The sequence below is a fragment of the Chiloscyllium plagiosum genome, chromosome 2 (genome assembly GCF_004010195.1).
Source record: "Chiloscyllium plagiosum isolate BGI_BamShark_2017 chromosome 2, ASM401019v2, whole genome shotgun sequence".
NCBI classification, from domain to species: domain Eukaryota; kingdom Metazoa; phylum Chordata; class Chondrichthyes; order Orectolobiformes; family Hemiscylliidae; genus Chiloscyllium; species Chiloscyllium plagiosum.
Window position 1 is genome coordinate 32769482 of NC_057711.1, and position 11769 is coordinate 32781250.

Below are 11769 nucleotides of genomic sequence, written 5' to 3' on the forward strand. Positions count from 1 at the left end.
TTTTGTACTTAGGTCCTAGACTGGGGCTCAAACCTTCTTCCTCATGATCAAGAGATGGATTTATTAACTGAACCGTATCAGACACACATTTCATTAGGTTTTTCAATAATTACAATGATCACATCTTAATTAAAATAAAATCAAATTGATTATAAAGACAGAAGTAAACATAATGAGCCAAGTGACCACTTTCTGGGATGTAAATTTTCTCAAATAGGTGATTAGCACGTAAGAGTGCAGAGGAATCCCTACCCTCCCCTTCACTGTTTGATCAAACAGCATTGCCCTTTGATGTGAAGGACGCTGCTTGTCACACTGGCCACTCGGGTGTTTCTTTTCTTCCTGGTGGTGGAAATTTGAATAAAGATTCATGCACCTGGTGTCTTTCACTGTTTCTCACACTTGCACACACACAGCATGGGTGCTGAGGGAAAAAATAAACACTACCGCAGTTAGATGGTAATGTGGGGGTAAAAAAAAAGAACAGGAGTGTCAGATATGCTGCTAAAAAGAAAATAAAAAAAAAGTGCAGAAGAAATCTTCATCATACTCAGTCCAAGTGCTCCACCACTCTGAATTCAAAGCTGGTACAGAAGTCAACAGTCAGAAACAACTTGATTTCTCAACAAAAAAAAGTGGCCCCATTAAAAACTGAAGAGCATTTTAAAAGTACTTGAAGGAATCATACTCCTAACCTTTGAACAGATACCTTCCATGATATCTAATTAGCTATTAATTGCCAATATTGGAATGTATTGGTTTATGTAACTACAAACCAGTGTGACATTTACTTGGTGAATGCAATCACCAGAATACAAGGAAGCTCACCAATTTTCACATCAAAAAGAGAGCAACAACAAATAGTTATATTACGAAACAAATGCTTATTAGACCACTCATCCAATTGTGCATGAGCTCAAAGAAATCAATTACTCTGAACTTCAACAGAGGAGAATAGAGCAATGGTGCTCATTTTCCTCCAGGTGGATGGAGCACGCCCAACATCAAGATCCAGTTGACCCAAACAGAAACAAAAATGATCTGCTTCCCGACCACAGGCACAAGTGGAGATACTGAAAGTAGCCAAGGGGTGGATCTGAACATGGAGACAATAGATAAGGGAGGTCCAAAGCTTTGTTACGAAGACTCAAGCTCCCCTTGACACATGCAGACAGCTAAAAATTTTGGGATAGATTCTCTGAGTGAAAACCACATACAAATTGTCACTCTTTCCATTCATTTTTTCAACAAAATAAAAGAGCTCTTCATTATTTACTCCACTATTCAATTATGGCTGATATGATCCTCAGCCCATTCTCCTGCCTTCTCCCCATAACCCTTGTTCCTCTTACTAATCAAGAACCTATTTTCTGATTGGATATTCCAATCAAGGCTCCTTCAGAAGTGATGAGCTGTACTTACATTCTGACAGTTCTCTTGTCAGCAGGGGTTGGAGGCACAGCCAGATGGAAGAATGGATCCAGAGTGGGCCCCAAGTAGGGAAAAGTGACTCAGGTCTCAGGTGGTCAGATCCAGCGTGGGAGCAGGGGATCTGGAACGAGGCCAGGAAGTTAGGCACCTGGGGTGAGGGGTGGTCAAGTCTGGAGCAATTCAAAGGAACAACATCAGGTCCCTGGGGAAACTGGTGGACGGAGCCCCTAGGGAAAAGGGATTCTGTTGGGGGCAAACACGTCACTAGGAGAAGAATGAGGTTCCTGGAGGTCAGTGGGGTGGGTGGGGAATTGAGTGCAAGCAGGATGGACAAGGGTAAATCAGGTCCGGGGAATGTGATGACCCAATTGTATTAATCGCCAGACTATTAGTCCCGAAACTCAGCTCATGTTCTGGGGACCATGGCAGATTGTGGAATTTGAATTCAATAATAAAAAACAGGCTAAAATTAAAAATTTAGTGACAACCATGAAATCATTCAGAAAAATCTGATTCACTAATGTCCTTCAGGGAAGGAAATCTGCCATCCTTACCTAGTCAGGCCTACATGTGACTCCAGACCCACATCAATGTGGTTGACTCTCAACTGCCCTCTGAAATGGCCTAGCAAGCCAGTTATATCGATTGTCACAAAATCTCAAAGAAATGAAACCGGATGGATTAACTAGCATCAACGTAGGGACCGGAGAAGATATTGGCAGAAACAGCATTGTTGACCCTGCGAAGTCCACCCTACTAACATCTAGGAACAAGTGCCAAAATTGTGAGAGCTGTCTCACAGACAAGTCAAACAACAGCCTGCCATAGCCACACTCATGGAATCATACCTTATAATATCCCAGACGTCACTATCACCATCCCTGGATATGTCCTGTCCCACTGGCAGGACAGACCCAGCAGATGATATGGCGCAGCGGTATGCAGTAGGGAGGGAGTTGCCCTGGAAGTCCTCAACATTGACTCTAAACCCCATGACGTCTTATGGCTTCAGGTTAAACATGGGCAAGGGAACCTCCTGATTACTATATACAGTATTCCTTCAGCTGATGAATCTAATACTCCTCTATGTTAAACAATACTGAGAATGGCAAGGGCACAAAATGTACTCTGGGTGGGAGATTTCAATGTCCATCACCAAGGGTAGCTAGGCAGCAGTACTACTAATCAAGCTGGTCGGGTCCTAAATTTTATAGCTGTTGACTGGGTCTGCAGCAGATGGTGAGGGAACAAGAGGACAAAACATACTTCATCTTATCCTTACCAATGTTTCGGATGCAGATGCATCTGTCCATTATTGTATCAGTAAGAGCAACCATGGCACAGTGCTTATAGAGATGAAATCCTGCCTTCACACTGAGAATAATCTCCATTCTGTTAGGTGGCACTATCACTGTGCTAAATGGGACAACTATCTAACAACTCAAGTTCAGGCATCCATGAGGCATTGTTGGCCATCAATAGTAACAGAATTGTACTCTAGCACAATCTGTAACCTCTTGGCCCAGCATATCCCCAACTCAACCATTACCATCAAGCCAGGGAATCAACCTTGGCTCAATGGAGACTACAGGAGGGCATGCCAGGAGCAGAGTAGGCGTATCTGACAATGAAGTGTCAACCTGGTGAAGCTACAAAACAGGACTACTTGCTTGCCAAACAGCATAAGCAGCAAGTGATAGACAGAGGTAAGCAATCCCACAATCAATGGATTAGATCTAAGCTCTACAGTCCTGTCACACCCAGGTAATGATGGAACAGCCCAGCAAATCAGTGCAAAAGATAAGGCTACAACATTCACAGCAATCTTCAGCCAGAAGTGACAAGCAGATGATTCATCTCAATTTACTCCAGTGGTCCCTAGCATTGCAGATACCAATTCAATTCACTCCATGTGATATCAAGTAACAGTTGGAGAGACTGGATACTGCAGAGGCAATGGACCCTGACAACATTCTGGCAATAGTACTGAAGACTTGAGCTCCAGAAATTGCTGCACCCCTAGCCAAACTCTCCCAGTACACGTACAACACTGGCATCTACCAGACAATGTGGAAAATTGCCCACGTACTTCCTGTACATAAAAAGCAAGACAAATTCAACCTAGAAATTACCTCCCCATCAGTCTACTCTCGATCAGCACCCACTCAGCAATAAACTGCTGATTGACACCCAAATTGCTTTCTTAGTACTCATCAGATCACTAAAGATCATGAGCAACATTAAACTGTGAATATATATTTAATAAGGATCATATAACCAAGTTGACTTAGAGCAGAGAAATATTCTTAGCACAACACTGTAGGAAAGACATACGGTCATGAAGGGAATTTAAAACAGATTTATTACAGTAATACCGGGCTGAACTGCAAGTAGAGTGTACAGTTTTTTTGTTGAGTGATTTGTTTAAAATTCTCAAAATATTAAGATGTATAGAAGGTAAATGAAATAATTTCTGATAGATATAGATTCTAGGTCTATGGAACATGGATTATAAATCAGAGCCAGATTGTTTGGGAATTAAATTATGAAACACTTCTACCACGCAAAGGGTGACAGAAATTTTCAACTCTCTGACAAATGTCAATTTGGTAATGAAGAAAACAAAACTGTTCTATACTAATGATTAATATCAAGATAGAAATTAAGTAACTTTGTTAACCAAAGTTAGAGGGATATCCAAGTATATAGAGTTAATTCAGTCATAACCTTATTGAATAGCAGACCAGACTCCAAGGGCTAATTGAATTTCTCCAGAATTGTTTCACTGATCTCAGAACTTAATACTCTCAGATCTGGTATTTTTAAACTGTCATATTGTATTTTCTTGGAACTCCTGTATCTTCACTCCACAGTGTTAGCACACGGTGACTATACCTCAAGCTACTGCTGCATCATTACATTCCATCCCACCTCTTCAAAGTGTTCCACTTCTAATACCGATAAGTCAACGTGCATAGTGATCAGTGTACACTTAGTTTTGGACTGTTTTGGTGATTTATTTAAATACAACTTCCTGTAATTTTTATTTTCACAGCTGTGGACACAAAATTTAAAGAATTTAACTTTATGCAAAGCCTGTATAGTAAACTTAAGCTGATTCTAGAGAGAGAACAGTTATGATATTGCCACTTGGCTTAAGATACCTTCTTATAAATTGGTGAAACTTAACTTGCTGACTTGAATTGGTAATTGTAAAGGTGTTTCGTGTCAGAGAAGCTAATCTGGTAATCTAAAAATGGTCCAATCTGTAATAGGGAGATGTTAGAATTGATCGTTAAAGAGATTATAGCTGCACATTTCAAAAAAAAACTCAAGATAATCGGAAAGAGTCAGCATGGTTTGGTGAAAGGGAAATTAAGAGAAACCCATTTTAAGACTTCTTTGAAGGAGTAACATGTGCTATAGATAAAGGAAAAGTCTGTGGATTTCCTGAAAGCATTTGATAAGATACTATTATCAAAAGTTTTGAGTAAGATATTAGCATGAATAGAAGATTGGCTGGCTATCAGAAAACAGAGAGCATGCGTTATTTGGTCTTTGTCTAATTGACAGAATATGGATAAGACAAGCGGAATCCAGCAGAGATTTCTGCTGGAGCTTCATCTTTTTTTGTAATTAACATCAATCACTTACATGAAGAGTACAAATGAAAGGCAGCTGAGCTCACAGTCGACACAAACTGGTAGGAAAATATGCATATAGAAATAGATAGGTTGAGTGAATGGGGAAAAATCTGACAGATACTGAATAAAGTGGGAAAATGAAATTGTACATTTTGACAGAGGGTGAAAAAGTGTTATTTAAATAGAGTAACAGTTGTGGAATTCTGAGATACAGGGGATGTTAGGTGTTCTAATGCATACATCACTAAAGGTGATGTATAGCATGTCGTCAAGAAGGGTAATGGAATGCAATCCTTTATTGTGAGAGGAAATTAATATAATGGGAGGACTTAATGTTTCAGTTAGAGGGCATTGATGACAGCAAGAGCAAGGTGTGACTCAATTGAAGTTTATATAATCCCCAAAAGTTCTTGAAAAGAGGAACTATCCTTTCCATGTCCATATTATAAGTCCAGAGCTAAGAGACAGTGTTTTAAAATTGGACAGACATGAGTGAATTTTCCTTGAAGGTTGTGCAATTTTGGAACTCTGTTTCAGAAGATAGCAGATGCAGTGTCATTACATATTTATAAGGCAGAGGTAGACAGATTAGTATTATGCAAGCATATCAATAGTTATCAAGGATAGAAAGGAACATGGAATTCCACACACAATCAAATCAGCCACAATCTTATTGAGGATACAGCTTGAGGGTTGAATGGTTTACCTTTGGTCCTATTTTATATTGTCATATTGGAAATCTTTGCACTCTTGCTGTCAAACACAATGTGCCAGTTTATGATAAACATATATGGAGGAATGTTTGAGGACTCTGGGTCTATAGTCAATGGAGACGAAAGTGAGTACTGCAGATGCTGGAGATTAGAGTCAAGAGTGTGGTGCTGGAAAGGCACAGCAGGTCAGGCAGCATCCGAGGAGCAGGAGAATCGACATTTCAGGCAAAAGTCCTTCATCAGGAATGGCTCTTGACTCTATACTCAATGGAGTTGAGAAGGATGAGGGAGGATCTAATTTAAGTTTAATGAATATTGAAAGGCCTGGATAAGCCTGGTTAGTCTTTCCATTAGGAGAGACTAGCACGTGAGGGCACACCCTTAAAGTAAAGGGAAAACCCTTTAGAAGGAGATGAGGAGAAACTTCTTCAGCCAAAGAGTGGTGAATCTTTGGAATTCTTGACACAGAAGGCTGTGGAAGCCAGGTCATTGAATATACTTAAGACAGATAGATAGGTTCACAATTGTTAGGGAATCAAAGGCTACAGAGAGAAGGAGTTGAGAAACTTATCAGCCATGATTGAATGGCAGAGCAGACTCGGGCTGAATGGCCTAATTTCTGCTCCTATGTCTTATGGAAGACTTCAGTACATTTCTGGACAGACAAACCAAGACACACTGAGAAGCCTCTTCTATCTTGCAGTGTCACTGTGCAAATGAGGATAATGATAATGATGACAAAAACACTGCATGAAAAATAGAAATCGATATTGACAAAAAGTTACACCAAGTGTATGCTACTTGGTACAAGTTTGAAAGGCTGATAAGTAGATCCCATAAAAAAAACTGGACTGTTCTAAAGAGATCAAGAAATCAAATATAATTGCCTATCATACCATGTAACCATTTTAAAAATTCTGTTTTTCAATTCTCCTGCCTGATACAAAAACATTTTATCAGATGGGTGACTTTTCAAGACCCCCGTGATGGTGTCTGAATACTTATAATAAGAATTTGGATTTTGAGATATGGACCACAGAAATTTTCTTTACTGTTAGGCAGTAGCCTTGGTTCATTGGCAGCGTTATCAAATGGCATTTGAAAAGAATATGATGCTCACGTTAGTTCCTGCCTGGGCCATTAAGCACCTGACTTTATTACAGCTGTGGTCCAAAAATGGACAAATGAGTATACTCCAAAGGTGAGGTGACAGACACTGCCCTTGACATCAAGGCAACATTTAACAAAGTATCACTTCAATAAACCCTATCAAAACTGGAGTTAATGTCATTTACAGGGAAAAAGTGTCATATGGTTTTAATCATATCAAGCACAAATGTTTGTTGTTGTTGGAGATCAGGCAACTCAGCACCAGAACATCTCTCCAGAGGTTCCTCAAAGCAATGTCCTAGGCCCATCATCTTCACCTGCTCCATCAATTACCTTTCCTCCATCAGAATGTCAGAAGTGGGGGGTTTGCTGACACTTGCATAATATTCAGCACCATTCATGACTCCTCAGATACTAAAGCAGTCTGTGTCCAAGTTCAGTAAGATGTGGACAACATCTAGTCTTGGATTTGTGACTGGTGAGTAACATCTATGTCACACAAATGCTAAGCAATGACTATCCCCATCAAGAGGGAATTTAAACTGCACTCTTTGACGTTTTATGATACCACCATCACTGGACTCCCACTATAAACATCTTGGGAGTTACTACTGATCAGAAACTGAACTGGAGTAGCTGTATAAATAATGTGGCTTTTCGGACTGAGGACCTGTGACCATTGGTGTGCAGCAAGGATTGGGTCTGGGTCTATTGCTTTTCATCATCTATTTAAATGATTTGGATGTGAATATAGGAGGTATGGTTAGTAATTTTACAGATGACACCAAAATTGGTGGTGTCATCTGATGGTGAAGAAGGTCATCTCAGAGTATAATGGGACCTTGATCGATTGGGACAATGGACTGAGGAGTGGCAGATAGAGTTTGATTGTTGCGTTCTGGTAAGGCAAATCAGGGTAGGACTTATACACAATGTTAGGGCCCTGGGGAGTGCTGTCGAACAAAGCGACCTCGGGGTGCAGATGCAAAGTTCCTTAAGTGGAGTCTCAGATAGGTAGTGTGGTGAAGAAGGTCATTTGGTACACTTGCCTTCATTAGTCATTGCATTGAGCATAGGATTTGGAAGGTCATATTGTGGCTGTATATGACATTGGTTAGACCAATCTGAGAATACAGCATTCAATTCTGGTCACCCTGCTTAGATTCAGATGTACAGCACGGAAACACACCCTTCGATCCAACTCGTTCATGCCGATCAGATGTCCTAAATTAATCTAGACCTATTTGCCAGTATTTTGCCCATATCCCTCTCAACCCATCCTATTCACATACCCATCCAGATGCCTTTTAAATGCTGTAATTGTACCTGCCTTCACCATTTCCTCTGGCAGCTCATTCCATATACACAGCACCCTCTGCTTGAAAATGGTGTCCATTAGGTCACTTTTATATCTTTCCCCTCTTATCCTAAACCTATGTCCTCTGGACTCCCTCACACCAGAGAAAAGACTTTGTCTACTTACCCTAACCATGACCCTCTTGATTTTATTAACCTCTATAAAAGGTCACCCCTCACCCTCTGACACTCCAGGGAAAACAGTCCCAGCCTATTCAGCCTCTCCCTATAGATCAAACTCTCCAACCCTGGCAACATTCTTGTAAATCTTTTCTGAACTCTTTCAAGTTACACAACATCAGATGCTGGCAAATGGAACTGGATGAGTTTAGGTTATCTGATCAGCATGGATGAGTTGGACCAAAGGGTTTCTTTCCATGTTGTATAACTCTGATTCTCCAAAGAGGTGAGAAGTTAGGAATTCTGCAGAGAGTAAATCATCTCCTGCCTCCTAACATATTCACCTTCCACAAGGCACAAGTAAGCAGTGTAGAGGAATACGCCCCACTTGCTTGAATGGATGCAATTCCAGCAGCTCCCAGAAGCTTGACACTATCCTGCTCAATATAGTCCATTTGACTGGCACCCCAGCCACCATTTTCAACAATTAATCCATTCACCATCGCACATGGTAACAGTGTTTACCATCTATAAGAGGAGAGCTGCCGGAGAAGTGGAGGAGGCCAGTACAATTACAACATTTAAAAGGCATATGGATGGGTATGTGAATTGGAAAGGTTTAGAGGGATATGGACCAAGTGCTGGCAAATGGGATGAGATTAATTTGGGACATCTGCTCGGCATGGACAAGTTGGACCAAAGGGTCTGTTTCTGTGCTGTACATCTCTACGACTCTATAACTCACCAACACTCTTAACCTTCCAAACCTACAAATTTTGCCACTAAGAACAACAAAGGAAACAGATCCAGAATCAATGCCATCTGTTCCCCTCACACACCATCTTGATTGAAACTATATCACTGTTTCACTGTCACTGGGTCAAAATCCTGGAACTCCCTTCCAAACAGCATTGTGTTTTCCAACAATGCAAATACTGCAGCAGTGCAAGAAATCAACTAACCATCACCACCTTCCCCAGGCAATTGAGGATGAAGATAAAAAAAAAGCTTGTTCCTGAGACAAAAGATCACCATCTCCAAAAGGTCATGGCAGCAAACCATACTTTAGAGATTCACGTACAGAGCTGTAGGCTCACAACTTAAAGCTGAACTGAGTGAATTGCATTACAGAAGGTGTCATCTCTTGGCGGAGATGTTAAACTGAGACCCAGATTGTACTATTGGGTGAGTGTGCCATGGAACAACAAAACTGTCCAACTTTTCAGGCCAACATTTAGTCTTCAAGCAAATCAGATATAGTAATCGATCTCAAACGATTGCAGGATCTTAGTGTTCTGTAATTGATTACAATGAATCCCTACATTCTAAGAGTGATTACATTTAAAAACAATTATGTTGACAATTGGCACTTTGGGGAAATCTCAAGTTATCTTTGATCCCAAGGGACTGACTCAGAATTCAACTGTTATTAAAAAAAAAGCAGTTAAAAGAGGCATTATGGACTGAATAACCTTGACATATGATTCTCTGCAAATGAACTATCCTGCACATAAATTTGAACCATTACTTTTAAAGTCCATTGTTGTGATCACCACAGCAATCATCATAAACAAGTCCCAACAACTCAAGATATCAAAAAATGCTCATCAGGAGAGAGAGGTAAACAGGGAGTTAACAATCCCCAACACTGTAAACAAGTACAGGAAAATACTAGAAACAACCCATGACAACAAACATGGGTTAACATTTCAGGAAGAATCAAAAACTGAAATGAGTGGAAAGACTCAGCAGGTCAGGCAGCATCTGTGGAGAGAAATCTTCAGCTCTGAGGAAGGATCCAAAACGTTAACTCTGATTTCTCTCCACAAAAGCTTCCAAAACTGCTGAGCTTTTCCAACAATTCCCATTCTTGCTTCTGATTTACAGCATCCACAGTTCTTTCGGTTTCATTAAAAATTTCAGGCAGAATGAATCAAAGTTCATTCTAACTGGGGAACCTACACGCCCTGTCCCCTGCAATTGTAGCACAGATCACCCTCAGCTCAAAGTTAAAAATCACGCAACACCAGGTTATAGTCCAGCAGGTTTAACTGGAAGCACCAGCTTTCGGTTCGCTATTCCTTCATCATCTCTGGAGAACATTACCCTTCTCTCTCTTACCATGAACTTCAACGACAAAAAGGCCCACTCTCCGCGTCTCAAGCCCAAAGTTTGACTCTGGCCTCACATGATAGACCTAAAAAGAGCAAATAAATCACATTACTGCCCGGCACCCGCTACATTCCTTTTCATGTCAATCTTTTTCGCGTTCCGCGAATCTCAAAGGTAACTGCTGCAAAGCTCCTGTACTTTGCATCTGAATCAAGCGCCGCCATCTTAACATCGCGGGCGCTGCGCGCTCTCCGCCGGAGGACGCGGTGACGTCTGACGCAATGCGCGCAGCGTCAATCCAGTGAACGAGAACGTCGTCGGCTGCAGTACCCCACCCTCTACAGGTTGTACTGTGCCATTACACACACGGGCACGAATGTTGTCCAAGACGAAAGGAGAGAGTTTTGCAGAAACTCCTCTGATGGTGCACTGGAGGGTCAATCATTGTGCCAATCTAGTCAGGAGTTGCGCATTCCCGTCGTAGCACATTCTGAAGAAATATCATTTTTAGCTGAGCAATTTTTCTATAAGGTAAAAACAATGACTGCAGATGCTGGAAACCAGATTCTGGATTAGAGTAGTGCCGGAAACGCACCGCAGTTCGGGCAGCATCCGAGGAGCAGGAAAATCGACGTTTCTGGCCCAGAATCTGGTTTCCGGCATCTGCAGTCATTGTTTTACCTTAATGATTTTAACCCTACTGCGAATCCTCTTGCAAAGATGCCTGCCTTGAAGAAGTTTTCCTCCTCTCTCTACAAGAATCTCAGGGAGTCCCACTCCCACTGCAACTCCCAGGTCATTTCCTCTGCCCTGAAGCGGTATTCCTGATGAAGGGCTTTTGCCCAAAGCGTTGATTTTTCCTGATCCTCAGATGCTACCTGAACTGCTGTGCTTTTCCGGCACCACTCTACTCCACAATTTTTCTACACCCAAAACACTCGTATTTCGGAGTTTAGACTTGATGATACCAGTCAGATCAAGTAAAATAGTTACTTGGGAAAAGTTTTTCAAATTCTGCCTTGAGGTAGAGAAAGTCTGGTGTCAAAATAGTGTATTCACAAATCCAGGCCCTGTACACCTCCATCCCCCATCACGAAGGACTCAAAGCCCTCCGCATCTTCCTTTCCCGCCGTACCAACCAGTACCCTTCCACTGACACCCACCTTCGACTGACTGAACTGGTCCTCACCCTGAACAACCTCTCTTTCCAAATCTCCCACTTCCTCCAAACGAAAGGAGTAGCCATGGGCACCCGCATGGGCCCCAGCTATGCCTGCCTCTTC

At 41.5% G+C, this 11769-nt stretch overlaps 1 protein-coding gene across 3 annotated transcripts in view; it reads right to left on the minus strand.

Annotated features, from left to right (window-relative positions):
* aggf1 (angiogenic factor with G patch and FHA domains 1) overlaps positions 1-10750 on the minus strand; it is a 63053-nt gene extending 52303 nt beyond the window's left edge. The window contains exons 1-2 of one of the 3 annotated variants that reach the window (XM_043707179.1): positions 10685-10750; positions 10496-10571 (exon numbers count right to left, since the gene is read on the minus strand). The gene's annotated coding sequence lies outside the window, so the exon portion shown is untranslated. Of the gene's footprint in view, positions 1-10495 lie in introns of all 3 variants that reach the window. The other 2 variants (XM_043707172.1, XM_043707186.1) reach the window with 2 other exon arrangements.
* Between the last annotated feature and the right edge of the window lie 1019 nt (positions 10751-11769).